At 36.6% G+C, this 23,457-nt stretch overlaps 1 protein-coding gene across 3 annotated transcripts in view; it reads left to right on the top strand.

The window, feature by feature from the left end:
- LOC124951802 (CCR4-NOT transcription complex subunit 6-like) overlaps positions 1-23,457 on the top strand; it is a 391,461-nt gene that overhangs the window by 271,323 nt on the left and 96,681 nt on the right. The window contains exon 2 of one of the 3 annotated variants that reach the window (XM_047500707.1): positions 13,773-13,915. The exons of the other annotated variants lie outside the window; for them this stretch is intronic. The gene's annotated coding sequence lies outside the window, so the exon portion shown is untranslated. The remainder of the gene's footprint in view (positions 1-13,772; positions 13,916-23,457) is intronic. 3 annotated transcript variants of the gene reach the window in all.

The following is a 23,457-nucleotide window of genomic DNA, read 5'->3' on the forward strand; positions in this document are numbered from 1 at the left end:
GTGCTTCGAGTGAGATCATTTATCTCTTCGGCTTACCAATAATAGATATTATTATCGTTTATCGTGGTAACAGGGGCTGGACTTAAGCCGGACCGGCCATTAGAGCAAGCAGCCTTTATACTTTCTTATCGGTACGCCACCAGGCTCCTGGTCTCTACCCATCCTCCGTCGATGTAACGCTTTTAACCCTCGAAAAAAGTAGCCCCCGTGCTACCTATCCCTCCCCCTTCTACCACTCCCCCCCCCCTCCTCTACCAACGATCCCAACCTTGCCCGACAACTCTTACCACTCACGGGGAAGTTCTCTTTTACCTTAAATGGGTGCTACTTCGAGTAGTAAAACTTTTTGTCCAGGCCCAATAGTGTTATTGGCCAATGAGAATTCCAAGAACCACAAACTTTCTTTTCCCCTTTCGATGATATCTCAATAATACTCTTCTCGGATTCGAATTGAATTTACAATCGGACACCTATGGGTTTTCGATCTTGTTCCTCTATATTTCTAAGGAAAGAACGTAGATGAAGATAGGAGACGTACATTACATAGTACATATGTATACGTAAGACCGTTATATACCTACTAACTACTTAAGGATCTTAGGGAATTCGATTGATCTATAAAAACATGTACATGGGTTATAAACAAAATCTAATGTAACTGGTATTATTCATAGCTATTTTATATTTCATGTAATTTTTATGTATTGTCATGGGTAGTATCGTCAAGTCGAGAGGGAAAGGAAAAGAAAAAAGAGAAGAGAGAAACAAAAAAACGAAAAAGAAAATGAAAAAGAATGGATCGCATTTTCATTAACCAATATATTTGGCTTTCGTGTTCAATGAAACGAATCGTCCATCCTATGGATTCAATATTTCTCCCGTGTATAACTCTCACCTCTCTCTCTCTCTCTCTCTCTCTCTCTCTCTCTCTCTCTTTCTCTTTCTCTCTGTCTCTGTCTCTGTCTCTCTCTTTTTCCCTCTCTCTCTATATCTCTATCTCTCGATTCTGCCAATAATAGGAAGTTACGGACCGGACACGGCACATTGTAGAAGCGAGGCATATTGCCAACGTGATCTCGAGTGTATGCGCTGTGTCAGTGGTATAGCATAGTGCAGTTTCACGCTGCTTAGAGTCGATCGCCATCTCTACCTTCAATTTCGTATGAAACGATCGATCCGTCGTGGCTACGATGAAATGCCGAGCTCGAGCTCGACGAAATCGGACGAACAAATGATTTCCTCCTCTTTTTTCTCTCAGCTGAATGAACACGCATGGATAAAATAAACGAGAATATGGCGTGTTCTGTACCAATACTATCGTCGGGTTTAATAACGAGTGTAACAAAAAAGAAAAAAAGAAAAAAAAAAAAAAAAAAAAAAAAAAAAAAAAAAAATAAAAAAAGGGAAAGAAAGAGAAATGAAACAAAAAAAAAAAAAAGGACAGTATAATAAAACAAACGAACGAACGAACAAACGAACGAACGAACGAATGAACGAACGTACGAATGTACGTACAAACTGGACAAACAAACATACGAACAACAGCTACGATATAATAGAACGAACAGAATTCTCGAGGAGATTCATAAAAGATATAAGAAAGAATGACCGCATCTGGCCGAGTCATCATGATACAAGGATAGTCATTTTTTTTATATGAACAATTTGTACAAGACGACAAAGTCAAGAGTCCGATGGCTACTCGTTGATTAGATTCGGATAGTCGTTAGACGTATAACGGTAAAAGTACGACTAAAGTCGATCCTCTTGGCCTTTTCATCTCTAAAGACGAAAGACAAGATTTATGATTAATGATAAACTTACAATTGCGACGTATAATATTTCTGAATGATTATTAAATAATCTAAAATGAAAGAAACTCGACAAGCGAAAAAATAGATAAGCATAAAGAGAAAGAGAGATAGAGAACATAATACTTTGCTTAAAGTGAAAGCAATGCGAGCCAAACGAGAGAATTAATTTAGCAAACTCTGAATTCTCTCTCTCTCTCTCTCTCTCTCTCTCTCTCTTTCTCTCTTTGTCTCTCTGTCTCTGTCTCTCTCTCATTAAACGGATATTCGTATCCAGGATAGGATGTTTGTGTCGACCCTTTCTATTCTCGAAGGGTCGCAACACTCTGAAGCTTAGTCTCCGTGGAGTACGTAAATTGAACCGATTTTGAGAATATGCCTCTGGACACGGATGTTCCCAATCGGAGTACCAGCGTAACGCTGAGAACAAAGCTCAATTTGGTACGCGAAAGCACCGACCGGTAAGCTTCCGGATTGTATACTCGGTGACTTCTCCAACGATTCTACTCCTATCTACCTTCTCTTCTGTTCTCTTCGTAAAACCATCTTTCCTTCTCTATCTATAACCTTTACTAAACTCGAAGATATATAAGAGAAAGAAAGAGAGAGAAAGAGAGAGAGGGAGAGAGAGAGAGAGAGAGAGAGAGAGAAATGAAGAGAAAGAGATGAATCGGGAGAAATAAAGAGAGGAACGAAGGGTGAATGCTTTGATCGTCACCCCGTGATATCGAATTAAGTTCAAAGCGTAACGGGGAGAGAAAAGGAAGCATCCCTCTCTTTTTCAAAGGAAGGAAAGGGATCTGTATGTGTGTGTGTGTGTGTGTACAATTTTTTTTTCAACGGATTTTAAATCATAAGAAGGAAGGAAAAGAGAGAGAGAGAGAGAGAGAGAGAGAGAGCATTGAACTCTGACCTTTGCAAACATGTTTTTCTTCAATCCTTCTCTAACAAGACTAATTAGAGGAGTATAAGAAAACAAGATGTCTCTTTCTCTTACTTTTCGGCTTTCATTTAATTTACTTTCAAAAAGATATGAAAAAAAAAAAAAAGGAAAGGAAAAGAAAAGAAGGAAAAAGAAAGAATGAATAATGATGAATAAAGGTAAAGATTATCGATCGTTATTATATAAAATCTGAAGCGATTATGGGCGCGTAGCATTGATGCGAATCAATTGATACATTCATAACTGTAAAACTTATGAGCGCGTGAATTTGACGATGTGAAGAGTATCTCGATGAGAGTTTGATGATGGTTGGTGGTCTTGGAAAAGGAATTGTGGAATATCGTAGAGGGAAAAAGAGAATGGTTGGTATAGAACCTACGATAGATCGCGACAATTGTGAATGTACTAGGCGAAAGAAAAGAGAATACCACTCGACCTCTGCTACGAATAGTATAGGAAGAGACACAGTATGGACGACTTTGCTGCTTATAACTTGAAAATTCTCTCTCTCTCTCTCTCCCCCTCTCCCTCTCTCTCTCTCTCTCTCTCTCTCTCTTTCTCTTTCTCTTCCTCTTCGTTCTCTCTATCGGCCTCGAGCTATATACCGTAATATCACGTTCGTTCCTTTATCCCTGCATTCCCCCTCCTCCTCCTCCCCCACCGCCCATACATACATAGATTCTGGAATATCGCACGAATTCAGGTTCCAAAGCAGCACCCACTTCTTAATCGTCCCCTTTGACGCACCGAGAAATGGAAAAATTCTCGATCGAGGAGTTCGTTCTCAAATAGGTTTCTCTATATAGTCATCGTCGTCGTCGTCGTCGTCGTCGTCGTCGTCGTCGTCGTCGTCGATCCACAACCTCCTCCTTCTATCCCCGAACATTTACATAGCCTAGATTCTTATTCTAAAATTGTCTGAAAAAAAGAAAAGAAAAAAAGAAAAGAAAAAAAAAAAAGAAGGATAGCTTGGATAAATATAAATATACATATGTACATAGTTATGTGGATACATTGTATATTCGCATAAATAAGTTATTCGACTAATTGATAATGCTACGAAGTTATTCGCTTGGTAAACATATAAAACTATTTTAACGACGAATAATATAATTAATTATACGAATAAATGAGGTCGACCAGTAAATTAGTCAGATAAATTTACTTGGTAATAGGTAAATAATAACCGCTTGTTAACCTCTTTATCGTCTAATGTACAAACAATAACAAAGAGAATTCTCCTTATTATTTTTAAGAAAAATAGAAACGTATCGATAAGATATACGTAATATATCGTTTATATATTTTAAACGATGTAAACGAAGCATTTGTATATCGATATATTTAAATCCATTTGATATATACTTACGTTTCTTGTATTCGCCGCGTTTCATTTCTTATTCCTTTTCAATTTTCTTATTAATTATTTTCAACTAATTCATACAAACGTTAAACGTAAACGTGAACCCTTTAACTTATAATATATCATGTATGAGATATTATGTATATTCAGTTCATTAAATTTCGTTTTTGAATATGAAACATTTCGTCGGTACGTAAATCCCTTGTAAACTCAATTATTAACTGTATGTATATGTTCGAACATTAATAAAATCTCCTTTATCGTAGAAACGGTATTACTTTAGATAATTAAATGATAAAAAAAGAAAGAAAAGAAAAGAAAAGAAAAGAAAAGAAAAGAAAAAAAAAAGCAGGCGAAAAAGAAATCTATTCAATGGAACAGTACGTAATACGTACGTACGTATGTGTCTTGTTATTTTTCCTTTTTTCTTTCTTTTTCTTTTTCCTTTTTTTTTTTTTTTTTCTCAATCGAAGAACAGACGAATGTAGCAGTGGGTTAAAGTAGACGTAATACGTACGAAAAAGGGAAAAGAAATTTTAACGTTGCCGATATGAAAAACATCGACGGCAATCGGCCGATGCTAGTATTACACTGCTTACGTCGTGTACACGTCACTATTTCATTTGCTACGTACTCGTACACCTCGTTCGTGGCTTTTACATTCGCCTCGTCAATATAAACATCGATAGTGCAAATAAAAATCAACACGAGAGCTTTCTCCAACATGCGTACGCATAAAAATACATTTCTCTCATTCCGCATTATGCACGCTCGAGCATATAACTTTTCGAAAGGGTAAAAGAGAGAAAGAGAAAGAGAAAGAGAGAAAGAGAAAGAGAAAGAGAGAAAGAGAAAGAGAGAAAGAGAAAGAGAAAGAGAACACAGTTAGCGCAATACGGTCCTGTGACGCTGTTGGAAATGGAAATGGAAGTGTGTCAGCAGGTCAATGGACCTCTTTCCTTCCAGATTCTCTCTTTCTCTCTCTCTCTCTCTCTCTCTCTCTTTCTCTCTAGTAATCTTTGTCTTACTCTTATACACGTCGTGTTTCGTCGTACCCTTTCGCTACGTTCTCGTCGTTTTCACCGATGCATTAGCCCCCGACACGAATCGTTCGCTTTTCATCGGACCCTTAACTCCTTCTCTTTTCTATTTTATCTCTCTCTCTCTCTCTCTCTTTCTCTCTTTCTCACCCTTTCTCACCCTTTCCACGCTTCATGGAATTCCCTCCGGACGTCGAACTCGCGGAGAATCTTTCCTCAAAGAGAGCTAAGAGCTCCGGCTTTTCTTCTCAAAGTCTTCTATTTTCTCGTCGTTTGGAGCATTAACCACTCTCCTAAGATTTTTCCCCAAGGTTCATCGTCGATTTCTCTCGACGTTTCGTGTTCCTTTTTTTTTCTTTTTTTGTTTTTTTTATTTTCCTTTTATATTTCTTTTTTCCTTTCGTTCAATTTTTTATTTTTCTTCTCTTTTTTTTTTTTAAGTTTTATTTCTTCCTTCTTTATTTCCCTTTTTTTTTCTATTCTTATCCTCTTTTCTCCTCTTCTTTTCTCTCATCGTTAAAATGGAAATATATATATATATATATATATATATCTTCCTCGGAATATATTGGTTAGGTGATATCAATGGTGAAAGCTAATTGTGAAATCGCGTGTTTAAGTCCCATAAAGAATAGTGTCACGGTTAATTAGAAATTCAGAAGTTTAATGTTGCGAATTTATCATGATTCATAACGAGAAAGACTCTTCCTCTCTCTCTCTCTCTCTCTATCATTCTCTTTCTTACTTTCTCGACATATCGAAGAATAATTGTGCAAAGACAAAGTTATTGAAAACGTTGAGTACGAAAGCTTTGGCAATTTAATGGGTGAAAGTCGTTCGTTGTTCGTCGTCGTCGTTGTCGTCCTCGTCGTCGTCGTCGTCGTCGTCGTCGTCGTCGTCGTCGTCGTCGTTGTTCTTCGTATATAAATCGTCGATTTCGTGTCTAACGGACGTCTAACGTTTGAAAAGTCTGTCGAAGCGGCGGTGAAAGTAGGAGGATGACTCATTCGGGCACACGCTCTCGATTCTCCGAATGGACTTGCTTTCGAACCGATACTTGCTTTGTTCCATCGATAAAGCGTAACGCCGTTCTTCTTATCTCCTACAAGAGTCGAGAAACTTGTTCTCGATAACTCTAAGCGAGAGACTCTGTTTTGGAACGGTCATTTAAAAAGAATCCATGCATAATCCATCGATATGGGATAATATGGGATCTTCGTAATATTTGTCTATATTTTGGATATTTTTTTTTTTTTATATATATAGAAGAGAGAGAGAGAGAGAGGGGGGGGGGAGAGAAAGAGGGAGAGAAAAGTGAAGGAAGTAAATAAAAAAGAAAAAAAGAAGAAATGGAAAATATCCCAAGATGAAACGCGTGCTAGAGCGACAGATTTATATAACATAAATTTAGAGGGTTACTCCGTTGCTCGTCCGAAATTTCGTTTGGCTCTTTTTATCCGTGCTTTATCCGTGTTTTCGCGGATTTTGACACGCACTTTTTCGTCCGTTCGACAACAATAAATTTTATCCGAGGGACGCTGATGGCCAATGGTGGTAGCCGTTCTGTAAATCTCGTTGTTTATGATCGAATGAATGCTTTATAGACCAGAAATTCGGACGGATTGTTATGGCCGTCGAAACGGTACGGCCGTCGGACCTGTGTAGTACCACTTTTGTTTGCTTTAACGCACCATGGATATATCAAAACGTTTAGCGTATTTAGCGTGTCTCGCGGCATCACCGGGCCGACGGCTTACGTAATCGTTAAAAGTGCGAGTTTACAGTGTAAACGTAGTGGTCATCGTTCGTTTTCCATAATGTTGAACGCGTCTGGTGCCACTCATCGAATCGACGATGTGCGTATTTGTTTCCTCCTCTTTCTCCTATTCCCACTATCCTTCCCTCCCTTCTCCCCCGTTGTTACCATAGTTACGCCAATAGAACCAATCGTAAACACACGTTTCCTCGCGAATTTGCGATTCCTCTCTATTAATTTTTTATGTCCCTCTTTCCCTCTCTCTCTCTCTCTCCCCCTCTCTCTCTCTTACACACACACACACACACATACATAACAATGAACGCACGTGTTCTTCTACCTATGTGATTCCAAATGTAACGAGTCAACGAATCAAACGAATTTGACTTTTACTAATATACACTACTCGTTCCATGTTTTTTGTATTCGTAAGCAATTTTTTTACAAGCGTACATACATATATATATATATATGTGTGTGTGTGTGTGTGTGTGTATATGTAGGTAGATGTGTAGATATTCTTTGAATCTTTTCACGTCGTCGAGTACCACATCGTCTACTACTATACCTTGTGAAAATTTCCAACGAGAATCCATATAATATCTCTTTTTGTAAAGTTTTAAACCTGTGATTCTGGTATCCTGTGCATCACATTTTCAAAATAATACACACGCTCCATTTACTTTCTTCACCTTTACCAAAACTCGTAAACATGAGAGATTTTTATATCTTCTCTTTTTTTCTCTCTCTCTCTCTCTCTCTCTCTCTCTCTCTCGTTTTTTTGTTGCTCTTCCTCTTCCTCTTCTTCTTCTTTTTCTTTTTCTCCTTCTCCTTCATATCACGTACATAGTCTACTTATCGTGATACTAAAAAAAGACAGAGAAATATTCACGCATTTTTCACAAAGTATACTTTCTAATAAAAGTCAAAGCTCCTCTTGTCAAAGAATCGTGTATACGTATATACATACATACACTCTATATATATATATATCCATGTATATATCCAAATGTGTACGCATACCTATATAAATATACACGTATGCACGCGTATTTCTCTATATATGCATATTCCGCAGATTTGCCGATCGATCCGACATATATATACACACACACATATATATATATATATATATATATATATATATATCTATAAATCTCTTTCGAGCTCACGAATAACTGTACCTTCTGACCCAGCCACCCACGCGACTCCATGGAGAGATATATTGGGTGTCGAGAGAAGGACGTCCACCGTCGAGAAGATACTTTTTTGCCGCTCGTCCAATGCCAATTCTTTTTCACGAAATCGAATATGGTCGCGTCCTTCTCCCTACTTTTCTTTGACGTATGTCCTTTTTCGTACACGTCCATAGCCATTAATACATTTCCGAAAATGGACTTCACCGATCTTCACCGATCGCACATCAATTTTCTTAAACCTTGACATACAATCGCTTATTTTTTTATTATCATCATCATCATCATCTTTGTCATTATCATTTTATTATTATCATTATTATTATCATTATTATTATTATTATTATTATTATTATTATTATTATTATTATTATTCATCTTGAAATAATTTAAATAATATTTAATACGGATGAAAATCAGTATAGAAGGAAAATATGTTTGAAAGGTAAGCATAGATTATTACGTTAATATATACGTAAGTCTATTTAATTAGTAAAGAGGAAATATATGCAATATATTTATCTATCTATATATCTATATATCTATCTATATATTTACATATGTATGTAAAAGCAGCTCCAACGGAAGTAGTAGCTTCGTATATTTTCTCGGCTTTAACGTATTTCCTACTACCACGTTAAGTTACGCACATCTTAACGATTACTTAACATCGTCTCCAAGTAAACGATCAAACTTACTTATACGTAGAACTTATCTCCTCTACTTTTCTCAACTCTCGAATTTAGTCAATCCTTTACGTATCGCTTACAACGAGGTGGGGGGGTGGGGAGGGAGGAGGGGTTAGAAGGTTAGAAGCTCTTCGAATAATTAGTAAACTATATTACAAAGTTCATTATCGCGTTAGATATTAAAATGATATCGTACCTATAAATTAACTATTTTAAAAATAAATCGTCGATAAGTGATAAGATGTAAATGAATTTCGAATTGTAAGGGGACGTACGATCAAAATTTTGACTTCATAATTATTATCGATTGTGCGATTATGAGAGAACGAGGAAAAAAAACAAAAAAAGAAAAGAGAAGAAGAAGAAATAAAAAAAAAAAAAGAAAAAAAAGGAAAGTAAACAGAAGACGAGACAGAGGGAAAGCGATCGAGAAGAGAGAATTGAGAGGAGAAGAAAAGTTCTTTTAAAAAGAGAATGCCGTTGACACAAGCTCGGCTTTTGGATTCACTGACACGTAGAAGCTTTGAAAAACGTTCTGTAATACGTACATCCCCTATGCAACTCTGATCCCAGAGTATGTAGTATGTAAATACGGGCGATATATGTCGGTGTTGAACCCTTGATGCTATTTCGATGTGTGTGTGTCTCTCTCTCTCTCTCTCTGTATGAGCCAGTATGCGCCTGCGCAAACGGTCATGGACGCTCGTTTCTCGAGAGTACGAGTAGCCGGATATTACTTCCATGCAAACTCACCATTTTATTTCACTATCTTTCTCTTTATCTCTCTCTCTCTCTCTCTCTCTCTCTCTCTCTCTCTCTCTCTCTCTCTCTCTCTCTCTCTCAGCCTTTCTTGTCACGAGAAACGACTTTTGTTTCTGACGGCTGGCTTGGCTCGACTTGAATCTCTCTAGATATTCTATTCCACTTGGCGCTACTCCACCAGACTTTTCTCAGCCTGGATTCTCTCTTGCTCTCCTTCTTTGCGCAACTCATGTGGGTAAGCTAATGCTACGACGACAGAACGAAGGACGAAGAGAATGAAAAGGATAGATGAAATGAAGAGTCTGATGAACATAAGTTTCGATCGATAGTATCTCGTCTATTATCTATCTATCTATCTATCTATTAATTTATTAAACATCAACATTTATTACCCTTCTTTTTCTTGCTTTTTTCTTTTTTTTTTTTTTTTTTTTTTTTTTTTTTTTTTTTTTTTTTTTTTTTTTTTTTTTTTACTTTTTTTTTTTTTTTGCTTCGACCTGACTCCGACCTGACAACAGTAACTTCCTATTTTTTCTTTCCTTTTTATCTCTCTCTTTTTTCAACCCTCACGTCCCTGTCTCCCCCACTCTCTTCTCCTACTTTCAAATGTAAAAAAAAAAAAGATCGAGGATCGATATTCCTTCGATCTATGAGTATCCTCTATTTTTTTTCTTTTCCTTCCATAGTTCTATCAGAATTTCTTTTATCCTTCGTTTTTCTCAGATCCATCAGAAAAATCCTTTCGACGAATCCGTTACTTAGAGAAATTTGTACGTAGATGTATACTATGTATACTATGTTACGGTACGGGATAGATTCAAATCGAATTCCATTTGGAACGAATTATAATTCCTCGTTAAACTCGACGAACGGAATGAATACGACGAATTGGATTGGAGAAATCGATGAGAGAATGCCAGCAATGAATTTACTTAGCTTATCGTCTATTGTTCGAATCTTAGGAATTGGATTATTATTCGTAAGTTTCACGCTCGAATTATTCGTAACGTCTCGGAGTTATTTAGAAAAACGTTATAAAGAACAGGGAATCGCTAAGCCAGCCGATAAAACGATGATTTATCGAGGAAACTTCGCTTAGGATTATAGCCAGTGGTAGTAACGGTAGCGTATGCCGTCTAGTCAACTATAATCGAATGGATATTTATGCATATTGCTTAACGCTCATCGCAACCACGCGCGCTCGAAAGGAATACAGAGAGAGAGAGAGAGAGAGAGAGAGAGAGAGAGAGAGAGAGAGAGAGAGAGGGAGGGAGATAGAGAGAGATAGAGAGAGATAGAGATAGATCAGGGTGGATCAATGACGTTGACGATACATTATCGATCGGATTGCAATGGTACGTATCGAAGATGCAATAATTCTGCTTACATATGTACATATATACATATATAAGCAGAATACATATATATATATATATATATATATATATATATATATATATATATATGTTCGTTTAAATACATTTGTGTTAACACACAAAAGTAGATGGAATGATTCCATTTTAACAAAAGTCCAGGGCTGTGTTCTATTCTTGTATCAACGCTTTGAACTGAGTAGATTTTCTTTGGTTGAACCGAACGGATTCCGAGGAGAGATCGAAAAGAGCAAAAATGGCGGAGGTTGGGGGAAAAGAGGATCATCTAAATCCAGAATACGCAGAAACCACACGAAGCTTTCTCGAAACGGTTATGCGGTATCTCGTCTTCTTCTCTTTCTCTCTCTTTTTCTCTCTTTCTCTCTCTCTCTCTCTCTCTCTCTCTCTCTCTCTCTTTCTATCTTTATCTCTGTCTCTGTTTCTGTTCGAACTGAGATTACAAATGTGACCGCGGAACATTCAAAGTGACCGTTCGTATCGCCACTCTTAAACGTTCTCTCTCTCTCTCTCTCTTTCTCTGTGTGTGTGTGTGTGTGTATGTATGTTCCCACCCTCCACTCCATCTCTCTCTTTCTCTCTCTTTCGTTCGCTTGCTCTTTCGTGCATCCATTATTCATACTCACGGTATTCAAATAAAGTAAATAGAATTTATGCCTGTCCCTGTGGCACTTTAAGACCGGCCCGGCGTCTGAATGTAGGTGCGTTGGGACAGAACGACGAGATGGATGGTGGAGAACCGAGTTTCGATCGATTTCTTTGTCCCACTCTGTTCCAACTCTCCTCTCTCTCTCTCTCTCTCTCTCTCACTCTTTCTTTTGAAACCACACGAGAAACCGTTATTACTCTTCGGCCATTATGTTCGAACGTGTAAGACAATACGACTTCTTCCGATTACAACTTGCTTCCCTTTTCGATAAGTTCTTTCCGTCTTTTTCTTTTTCTTCCTCTATTTTACCTTTTCCTCTATGTTTTGTTCAATTCTTCCCACCACTTTTCTTTTTCTTTTTCTATTTTTCTTCGTCGTTGTTGTTGTTTTTTTATTTTTCATTTATTTTTTTTTCTATCCCTCCCTCCCCCCAAGCCCTCCCGCCCGCCCTTTCTTATCGAACGTAGACTCCACGAAGAAATACGGCCACGCGCGCCCGTACGGCCGCGTTATCCGTTAGTTTCCGTAATTTACGATACAGTAAAGTCGTATAATGCGATGACATTTAGAAATATCGCGTGTCGAGGCTAGCGCGAAGCGAAGAGCGCGTCGTGCCACCTACACGACTCGTTATAATCGTGGGAGTATTCCCTTGATGTTGTAAATAATGTTTGTTTTTCATAAGGCGTGGGCCATACCACAGTAAGATGTTCCATATCCATGCTGGCACGTTTATAAATTACCGGGAATAATTTATATCGAACTTCTACTTTTCTTATTGCCCTCCCCCTCCCCATCCTTCCACCATCACCTTTTTTCTTTCTTTATCTTTCTTTGGGTTTTCATTTTTTTTTTTTTTTTTTTTTTTTTTTTTTTTTTTTTTTTCTTTTTTGTTTCAATTTTTTTGATAAGACTAGAAAGAGAGAGAGAGAGAGAGGGAGGGACTCGTATTGAAACTCGTAAACCCTTTTAATGATTTGCTTCCTATTCGTATGTACGTATATGAATAATAATATAAATAGCGTATATAAAACTTCTCCATACTTGATTATACGGAAACGAAATATAAAAAGCGAATTGTTAATAAAAAGAATTATTAATAAAATAGTTTGAAATAATTAACGCGCTTAATTATCATCTAATTACGACTCATTTTTCTATTTTGTCTTCTTCATTTTTTTTTATCTTCTTTTTCCTCTCTCTCTCTCTCTCTCTCTCTCTCTCTCTCTCTTTTTTTATGACGATCTTTCTTTTTTTACAAAATTATTCTTTACCTTTGACAACAGTATCAAGCCAAGACACGGCATTAATTTTTCCAGTGAGAATGAAAAGATAAAAGAAAAAGAAAAAACGGAGAAAATTGTATTGAAAGGATTGAAAGTTGTGAATAAAATAAAATAAAAAAATAAAAAAAAGAAAAAAATAAAAAAAAAAGAAAAGAAAAAAAGATCGAAAGAAAATCAAAGGGAAAATATCAACGTGTGATAATGATGAAATGAATCGTCACGATTGATCGGTTTATCGATGATTAGAAAACACAGAGAAGAAAAAAGAACAAAGAAAAAAGAAAGAAAATACAAACGGGATGAGGAGAAAAAAGAAAGAGAGAGAGAGAGAGAGAGAAAGAGAACGAGGGGAAAAAAGGTGCAGTCGTTAGTCGTCGACGCAACGTGCTAACAAAATGAATTGTACGAGTAAAAGTGCAATTCCGCAGCATGTGCGACCGCGAAACTCTTCGTCGAGATTATTAACGCGGCCGCGGAACATTTAAAGCGGACGCCGCCGGTATCGCCATTTGTAAACGTTTCCATTATTCATATCCACGGAATGTATTTGAATAGAGTAAATGGAATTAATGTTTCATCCTCTCTTTCTCTCTCTCTCTCTCTCTCTCTCTCTGTTTCTCTATCTATCTTTCCCTCTCTTTTTCACTCGTCCTTTCTCTCTTTCTCTATCTTCGACACGAGACTCTTTGAAATAGTACAATAACGGAAACACGAGGTCGACCATTTATACAATAACATTTGTCATTTAAACGTTGATACATTAATGATTTGTATAAATTATTTCCTTTCAACGAGAATATATATATATATATATATATGTATAAATGTATGTGTTTGTGTGTGTATACTTTCACTCATTGACTTTACATATATTTTCATGTTTCAGGTACGTACACGTATAATTAAGTAGAAACTATCTAGTGTCAAGATAAAAAAGAGGGAGAAGAAAAAGAAGAAGAAGAAGAAGAAGAAGAGTTAAAGGTGTCCCTTTGTCTTTATAAGATCGAGTAAGAAAGAAGATAGGAAAAGGTTCGTAGATTAAATCCTTTTTTAAGATCGACTGAGATAGCTAGATGATTAAAGATTCTTTCATATTTTATAAAAGGACGATGTGAACTATATTAATCCTGATAAATATATTATTTAACTTACTAAATAATTTATCCTTTTTTTTTTCCGATAAGAAAGTAATAAGTTGAATGGAAAAAAAGGGGAAAAAAGGGTGAGAGGGACGTTACCTTGAATAAAATAAAATCTACTTCGAGGATGGATTTGGAAAATATTCTTTTTTTTTTTTTTTTTCTCGATAATAAAAGTATAAGATTTTCTTTTTCCCCTTTTTTTCTTGTTTTCTTTTTCTTTTTCTTTTCCCTTCTCAAGTAATTCCAAGGAATGACAATTTTGTAATGGACAATCGAAATAGGAAATCTTTTTTTCCTTCTTTCAAAGAATTTTGATCGTATGAATGCGCTTTAGGATCGTGGAACGTTCGGATTACGAAATGTCAAGCGTGAAAGGACGAGCATTCCTATGGAAAATAATCCGCAGCGTTAAAGAGCGTTTGAACTAGTACATCGAACTCTAAACGCGTATCGCATTTTAGAGCTTAAAGGTTAACCAGTGGAATGAACGCGGTTCGTTCTTTTACAAAAAGAGGATTTGGATTTGCCAAGATAAAATGAATGACTTTGATGATACGCAGAAAGAAGAAGATGATTGATTATAAAAAAAAAATATGTCATGACTGTATAGAGATATAATAGACATGGAATATCTCAAATTTATCTTATATTGTATTTACATATTATATACATATATATATATATATATATATATATATATATATATATATACTTACGTATATATGTGTACGCATAAAGTTTGACTGAGAAGAATAAAAGAAAAAAAGAAAAAAAAAAAAGAAAACAAAGAAAAGGAAAGATTATCAATGCAGTAATAGGAGAATGGTCTTATCTTCTTTGCTCGATATTCATAGAACAATTGCGGTGTAATCGAGCGTAACGCAATTATCGCCAGAACGGCGGAAGCCGGAACGAATTTCGTGCGAACAGTGGCTTGTTGGTTTGCTAGCTGGCTGACTGGCTGACTGACTGGTTGACTGGGTGGTTGGCTGACTGGCTTGCTGGGTGGCTAGCTGGCTGACTGGCTGACTGACTGTCTGGCTGTCTGGCTAGTTGGTTGGTTTGCTTCTGTGAACTGAAGATGCGATATTATTTCTTCTTTCCCGTTGGTGGGTTGGTGTTGTACGAAGTAAAACAAAAATAACAGAAAATTACGAGAACACGAGGTGGCGCCAAAGTTGCCATTTCATTTCCATCTCTTCTCGTCGTTTCGCATCCCTTTATCGTAGTCTTTCTTTCATTTTTTTTCCCCCTTTCTTTTCTTCTTTTCTTTCTTTCTTTCTTTCTTTTTTGTCCTTTACCATCGACGTATATTTAATAAATTTTCAAAGTGGTTTCAAAAGATCGTACGCGTTATATCGTAATGTAATTGGGAAAGGTCGGAGGAATTCAAGAAACAAAGCAATGTTCTCCTTTCGAATCATCATCCCTTTTCGTCATTGTCAGACGTTGCTTCCTTTCCTCTTGGAGTTTCCCCTCTATCTTTCCTTCGTCCTTTTCACGTCGCGTCGCACGTAGACGTCTTGAAGGATTTTAATTACTCTCTGACTCCCGGCACAGATGAAAAGCGCCACGCTCTGGCGCGCTTCAGACTTCTTCGACAAAATGCTTGGATGAACAGAGGAAGGAACGAGTAACATTGTAAGAGAAAGAGAGAGAAAGAGAGAGAGAGAGAGAGAGAGAGAGAGAGGAAGAGGGTGGAAGTGGATGGATAGATGCCATTTGTTCTGCTTCGGTACGATCGACCCGTGAGATCAAATAAACGGATTACAGTGAAGGAGTAGTCCCGAGGAAGGAAAGAAAATAGAAGAAAGAGAAGGAGAGGAAAAGCAAACGCGAAACGATACAAACGAAAGTGGTGTAAAACGATTGTTGTTTAAAGTGTAAGAGAAATAGAGAAAGGAAGGAAGGAAGTGAGTAGAGGAAAGAGAAAGAAATAGAGTAAAATTCGTTAGATAATCAATTGGAAAAATTGCTCGAAAGGATCGTTTCTCTTCTCGAAACTTGCTTTCAAGGGGAATACGAAGAAAAAAAGAGAGAGAGAGAGAGAGAGAGAGAGAGAGAGAAATAAGAAAGAGAAAATCATCGCTTAACGGCGAAGATGATCTACGAAGGAGAAACGAGCAACGATGCAATAAGGAGTGGTATTAATAAAGAAGAAAAAGGGAAGGGGTAATGCGAAGGGGAGGAACAGAATGGAGTAAGTTGATTGCTTCGCGCTATCTTCACCTATCTGTTGGATCTCCTTTAAAATGAGTTTTACTCGTACCTTTGATGTCGCCATCGCTATAGAGATCCCAAGCTGGGATCGAGTTTAAATCCACGACGAAGATGACCAATCCTGTGATTGTGGATCTCTCTCTCACTCTCTCTCTCTCTCACTTTTTCTTTCTCTTTCTTTCATTCTCATTCTCTTTCTCTTTCTCTTTCTCTTTCTCTCGTTCTTTTTCTCTTTCGAAACATCTGCAAGATATTGCAACTAACTGTACATCGCTTTTATTACTCTTATCATCGTTGAAAAAAAAAAAGAGAGAGAGAAAAAGAACAAAAATTGGACAACAAGAAGTGGAACTCTTTTAATCGATATAAAAGCACTCATCGATTCGTTCAAACGGAATCTCGAGCTTTTCAGAGAGAGAGAGAGAGAGAGAGAGAGAGAGAGAGAGATAGAGATGAAAACAATAATGGCACTTTCAATCTTCTTCTCAATTTTTTTTCTTATATTTTTTTCTTTAGGTATATATATATATATATATACATTCGTTTTATTTATTGCTAATAACCAGCCGGTCGTAGTACCAAATTCAATTAAAATCTTCGAAGAGTACGCTACGTCATTTTTATTAAGTAACTATTTAATTATTTTATAATAAACCTTTTGACGATACGAGATATGTACTTTCATTTCGTTCTTAGAAAAAGATTTAGCTATTTGGCCGCTATAACAGTTCTCTTGCTCTCGATTGACACGAATATGAAAAGAAAAAGAAGAAGAAGAAGGAAGAAAGAAAGAAAGAAAGAAAATCGAAAGGGACAGGTACAATGCACTTGGGAAGTAGATACACGAAATATTTCTAACGGATTGACAGGATCGATAGAATCGATCGATGTTGCTTTACTTGGAAGAATAGTAGACACGGATTCTTACTACGGTGACACCGATGGAAAATATTTCCGAGGAAAATTTTGAAAAAGAAAAATAAAAAAGAAGGAAAAAGAAAAAAGAAAAAAAGGAAACCGTAAGAGATCTTACGCGCTTTCGACAAGAAAATCGCCTTTCAAACGCTTTCGAAGGGAACAAGGATCGAGTAACATTGTTTTTGAATAGAGAAAGAACGAAAAAAAGAAAAGTAAAAAAATTCCAGTTGTTCGTATCGGTTCGTCGACTTTTCTTAATCTCGAAAAAAGGAGGAGGAAGAAAAAAAAAGAATAAGAGGAGAAGGAGAAAGAGAATCCCTTAGAAATAATTACGTTGGTAGTTATAAAATTCACATACAATAGATATTCCTGAACATTATCGAATATAATAAACGATAAATAAATGATATATTTATCGTTTCGACAGATAGAAAAGGCGATATTGTCGATTCGTATAATAAATAAGAAAATAAGACAATGTCTACGTTTCTACGATTAGGATTGTAGTAAATGACATTGGATCGATTCAAGGATTATTGGGGATTATTGACGGAAAAGAAGAGGAAGAAGAAAAAAAAAAAAGGGAAGAAAAAGGTCTACGAAAAATAATAATATGAGAGAAGTAATAGAAAGAAGATGAAGAAAAAGAGAAAAGAAAAAGTATTGAAGGAGGATATGGGGGAGTATGAGGAGGAGGAGGTGAAGGAGGAGAATTCTCGCGTAAGCTAATACAGGTCGTCCGACGGCGGTTGGTTGCCGCAGGTGGGCGCATGCCACGATCCGTGTGTCGCGATAACACGGCCCCGAGTCTCTTTCTATCTCTCGACAACTTAATTCCGAGATGGCGGTCACTGGACGATACACGAGTCGTCTCATCTCCGTCGTTCTTTAGAGACCAACACGAAAGCCGCTTTTCTCATCATCATCATCATCATCATCATCATCATTATCGTCTTCGTTGTCGTCGTCGTCGTCGTCGTCGTCGTCGTCGTCGTCATTATTATTTTTTTTTTCTCTTACACTAAATCAAAATAAAGAAAAGAATATTGGATTTCGATCGCTATTTTATGTTAATCAGAGAAACGCAAAGCCACGATGCTTCCTAGTAAAGATAAACCGAGAGAGAGAGAGAGAGAGAGAGAGAGAGAGAGATCGCTAGTGTCAGATTTACCATTGTGATTAGGATCAGCGCTGTGTTCGAAGTAGAACTTTTCTAATCCTCTTACACGCTTAATGACCTCTTCTAGAGACACCGCCTTTCTGGAGCTCTCTTAACCTCCTCTTCCTTCTACAAAGAGAAGAAGAAAAGAAGAAGTAGAAGTAGAAGTAGAAGTAGTAGTAGTAGTAGAAGAAGAAGAAGAAGAAGAAGAAGAAGAAGAGGAAGAAGTAAAAGAAAAAGGAAGAGGAAGAGGTAGAAGAAGGTTTCTCGATTAATTCATGCCCGAGAGGAGCAGAGGAATACGAGAGTCTGGCCACTTATCCTTATCTTACCTTAAACCACATGCCTAAAGCGTCTAACGTTAATCAGAAAGAACGAAAGAAAAAGATGAAAGAGAGAGAGAGAGAGAGAGAGAGAGAGAGAGAGGGGACGTTCTACCTTCTTTCTTTCTTCCCCTTCTCTGATCTCTCTAACCAATCGAGAAGAAGAAGAAGAAGAAGAAGAAGAAGAAAAGAGAAGAAAGAAGAAAAAGAAGGGAAGAGAATTCACGACTCGCACCTGTGTCCAAAGAGAATTCTTACTTGGCTCGTAAGAATCCTTCGTCGCTCCGACAAACGAGCCACGATACGAGAAAGATGGCTCAGAGGGAACCCTTTCGTTGTTTCCAAGTTCCACCACAAAAAGTTGTCTTTCTCTTTCGCTTATAGCCGCTTATAGACGCTTATAGCCGCGTTTCTCTAACGATTAGTCACGCGTTTGGATCGCAAGCTGTTCCATGCATTTTACTTACTTTACGTATTATAAAAGCTTATTCTGTACGATCGAATGATAATAATTTTTCTTCTCTTTGAGAGAAAACAAAAGAAAAGAAAATTAAGGAAAAACAAAAAAAGAAAGAAAAAAGGTAGCAAGGAAATTTCTTCCCATTAAAAATAAATAAGAACGTGCGTGCTCGTAACAAACGTGTCTATCCACCTACCTATTTATCTATCCATTTATCTATCTATGTTATATAGATAATTACGTATATACGTATGCGCATGTATATATATATATATATATATATATATATATATATGTGTTCATTCAACAAAATTCACGAGCGAAATTACGTACTCGAATTTGTCCGTTCCATAACTTTGAGCAGCAAAATCACAACGTGCTTCTGGCAGTATCGTGCTTCTCGTCGCTTCGTCTGTCAGCGGTTTCCAAATTTATAGCGTCGTTGTAGTCACGCAACTATGACATTAGCTACACTCTCACGACATACTATTTACAGCGTACTCTTCTCTTTAATATTCCCTTTTTTCTTCTAGTAACACTATGAAATTTTTTGCCCGGTTTTAACACACCTATCACGAACGAAGAAACGAGAAAAATCATTTTCATATTTATCCATCATCATATACAAGCCTTGAAAAACCTTAAGTGATATTTACATAAAAAGGAAAAACGTTTTCTTTTTTCCTTTTTTTCTTTCTAGTATTCCTTTTTTTGTACTTTTCTTTTTCTTTTCTTTTCTTTTCTTTCCTTTTTTTTTTCTTCCATACCAATTTATCTCTCACAGATTATAGGGGAATGTATTTGCTAGAAAACAAAAAAAAATCTTATACATCGATTATCGCGTAGACTGACTCGAGACGGATCGTTTCTATCGATAAAAGAGAAAGAAAGAAAGAAAGAAAGAAAGAAAAAAAAAACAAAAAAAAAAAAAAAAACAGAAAAAAGGAGAAAACGAACAAAACAAAGAGAAAAATCTCTTTACTCCTTCGTCGATCCATGTTTTATTTCTTCCAAGAAATACGTAATATTATCGAACGCCTAGATCATAGAAAGAGGAGGTACTTCCTTTTTTTCATTACGTTCCTCTCTTCGTCTCTTCCCCTTCCCCGGCTCTTGCCTCCCTCACCCTCTCACCTGCTCCCTCACCTTTTCCCTTTTTCCTTTTCCTTTTTTTTCCTTTTTTCTTCCTTTCAACTGTTTTTACGTACTTATATTTATACCTCCGATAAATCTTTAAAAATGGATTAAAATCAAAGAAAAATGGTTAACGAAGCGCAACGATATCGAAAAGTAATCTCTTGGATATCGATGGTACCTATAGTAAAGGGTGCCTTAGCTGTACCGGCGGCCCTTTATGTTTGTCGTGCGCCGGCATTGCTAGTCACTTCCAAAGGGAGATCGCAGTCGATAGGTTCGGGCCATTGCATCGAGTATATACCTATCTACTTACCTACCTACCTACCTACCTACCTACCTACCCGAGCGAATGCCAATTATCTGATCCTGCCTATTCCTCCCTCTTTGTGTATATTCATGTACATGCATGTTTACGTATGTGTATGTCTCTACGTGTACATTCACGCGTATGTCTATGTGTAACGTGTACGTGTACGCGTGTGTAGAAGCAACGCGTAGAAGCAACTGTGTTAGATCTCCTCGCCATTCGGATGCAACGTACGCAGGAGCAATATCTAGATTATTATCGTGCACCCTTCGTGGCATAATCTTTCGACCGGATCGCCCGACCACGAAGCGTGCCATTATATGCTCTGGGCAGGTGGCTTTACCTTCGCCTCACCTTACAACCCTCCATCGGTTTCTCCCATTCTCCCTTCGCTTCACACACGAGACGTCTCGTCCTTTTATCCCTCCCTCCCTCTTTTTCATCATTTTCTATTCTTCCATTACGATCTATATCTTGTTTTTGTTTTTTTTTCTTTTCTTCTTTTTTTTTTTTTTTTTTTTTTTTTTTTTTTTTTTCTTTTTATATTTCTTCTTTCCCTCGTTTTCTTTTCTTCCCCCATGACTTCTCGTTAACATTAATAAAAATATTATTTAATTCGTTGGATACACCATGAATTCATTTGTTTTCTAATTCGTTCGGATAAATATAAAAACGTCATTCGATTTCCTACTCTTTTTGTCTCTCTCTCTCTCTCTCTCTCTCTCTCTCTATTTCTTTCTGTATCCTTTAATAAAAGTAATCAAATTCATGAATAATAATGGATGTTACAACGGGCAAGCTTACGTTTCCGTTTCTGTCTCTTCTGTTTCGCAAAATGCAAATGCATTTGCTCTGGGACCTGGTAGCATCCCTTACTGTATACTTGCATACATTGGTAAATATGTGTGTGCGCTTCGCGCGCGTGTGTGTGTGTGTGTGTGTCTGTGTTTGTTTAAAGCATAGTAGAGAAACGGAAGATAAGACTGTCACGGTGTTTGAATAATATCGCTTTCATTTTCCAACATTTCCAAAACGCAAAGTATCTTTTACTTCTTTCCCTTTCGTTTCTTTTTTTTCTTTTTTCTTTTTTTTTTTTTTTCTTTTTCCTTCTTTTTTTTTTTTTTTTTTTTTTTCTTTTCTTTTGCTCGCCAGAGAACACACGAGGAGACCAAGATTTCCGATTCTTCGGATTTACACTCGGTTACGGTTACGTCTCCATTTAAAAGCATTATGGAAATTTCACGGTCCTTCGTAAGAATGTCCGCGCGCAGCAAAACCGCGTAACCATTTTCAATTATTCATGCGACGAGAGACCATCTACTTTTCATGATAGCAAGATTAAGTGAAAGAACTTTACTTGATATCGAAATTTTTAGATTTTTATTTTATTTTATTATACTATTCTCAAATGCGCGTCATCAATGAGAGAAAGAGAGGGAGAGAGAGAGAGAAGAAAAAGTAATCTCATATGAAAGAGAACGTTTAAAATTTAATTTATCACTTAACTGTTTCGAAATTGTTTTTCATTCGTTTTTCCTTTTTTTTTTCCCTCTCGCCTCAACTTATTTTTATTTCTCACAGAACTATCGTATAGTTGAAAATCGATTTGGAAAATCTTTTTTTCATTTCTCTTTTTTCCTTTCGTCTCTTCATCTTTTCTTTTCGTGACACTTTTAGATAAAACAAAGAGAGAGAGAGAGAGAGAGAGAGAGAGAGTGGAATAAATTTGACTCTAGTCCATTTTAAAGATAAAAACAATTAACTTATTTATCGTTATTTCGTCGTGGAAAGTACCATAAGTGGTTTTGTCGATCAAGCCGTTAACGGACTTAAAAAGGATTCTTTCGGTTTCCGCGTTTAGTTTTAGGAAGTCGAATTAACGGTAAAGCTTTTATTCTTCCAATTTCGATCGTTACCAGCGATGCCTCGGAACTTCGTTTTGCAAACGAACGAACGAACGAACGAACGAACGAACGAACGAACGAATGTACGAACGAACGAACTGAACGAACTGAACGAACGTACGAACGAATGGACGAACGAACGAACGAACGAACGAACGAATGAAGGAAGGAATGAACAGGAAGCGCATTCGAACTGTTTAAATCCCTATTCTGGCAGGGGCAATCAGGCATGTCTATCTCTCTCTCTTTCTCTTGACTCCGGCCGTTCACAGAGGTAGAAATCGTACGGAGCTCGGACGATTCGTCGTTCGCAAACGTAATCGCGAAACGTCCTGACCCTCGGAATCGGTATAACTGCATCTGCCGACTAAAGAGGAAATGAAAATTGAAAAGGAGGTATACTTTCATCTTAGTATCTCAACGAACCGTTCCATTTTTACTCCCATTAGTAATAAGTGTTTATCGATAATATCGATCCTTCTGTCCTTTTATTATGTTTCTTTCTTTGTTCTCTCTTTTTTTTTCTTTTTATTTTATTTTTATGTTCTTTTTTTCTTTTTTTTTTTTTTTTTGTTTTTTCCTTTCCTTTTCCTCATCAAGAAATATTTATAATTTTCTAAATGAATTAAGATCTATCAAGAAGAACATTTTCCTTAGATCGAGACATGCAATTTGAGATAAACACGATAATTGTTATCATTTTTATCTTACTTATCGTCTTTAAAAATTCATTGAATTCATTTTGCCGGAGTAATGCGAATAAAGAAAAATAACGATTTAAACTTCTATTCGAAAAATCTAAAAAATAAAAATTCTCCGTTAAAAAATATATTATATGTAATAAGATTCGTAATGTTTGTTTTTGAAATGATAAACGATAATATCAAAAAAAAAAAAAAAAAAAAAAAAGAAAGAAAGATTTTATAAAGATGGATGAAAAAGATTGGAATATATCGATCGGAAAGATCGATATTGATTCTTTCCTAATTTTCTTTAGAGAC

This window comes from Vespa velutina, chromosome 9 (assembly GCF_912470025.1).
Source record: "Vespa velutina chromosome 9, iVesVel2.1, whole genome shotgun sequence".
Lineage (NCBI taxonomy): Eukaryota > Metazoa > Arthropoda > Insecta > Hymenoptera > Vespidae > Vespa > Vespa velutina.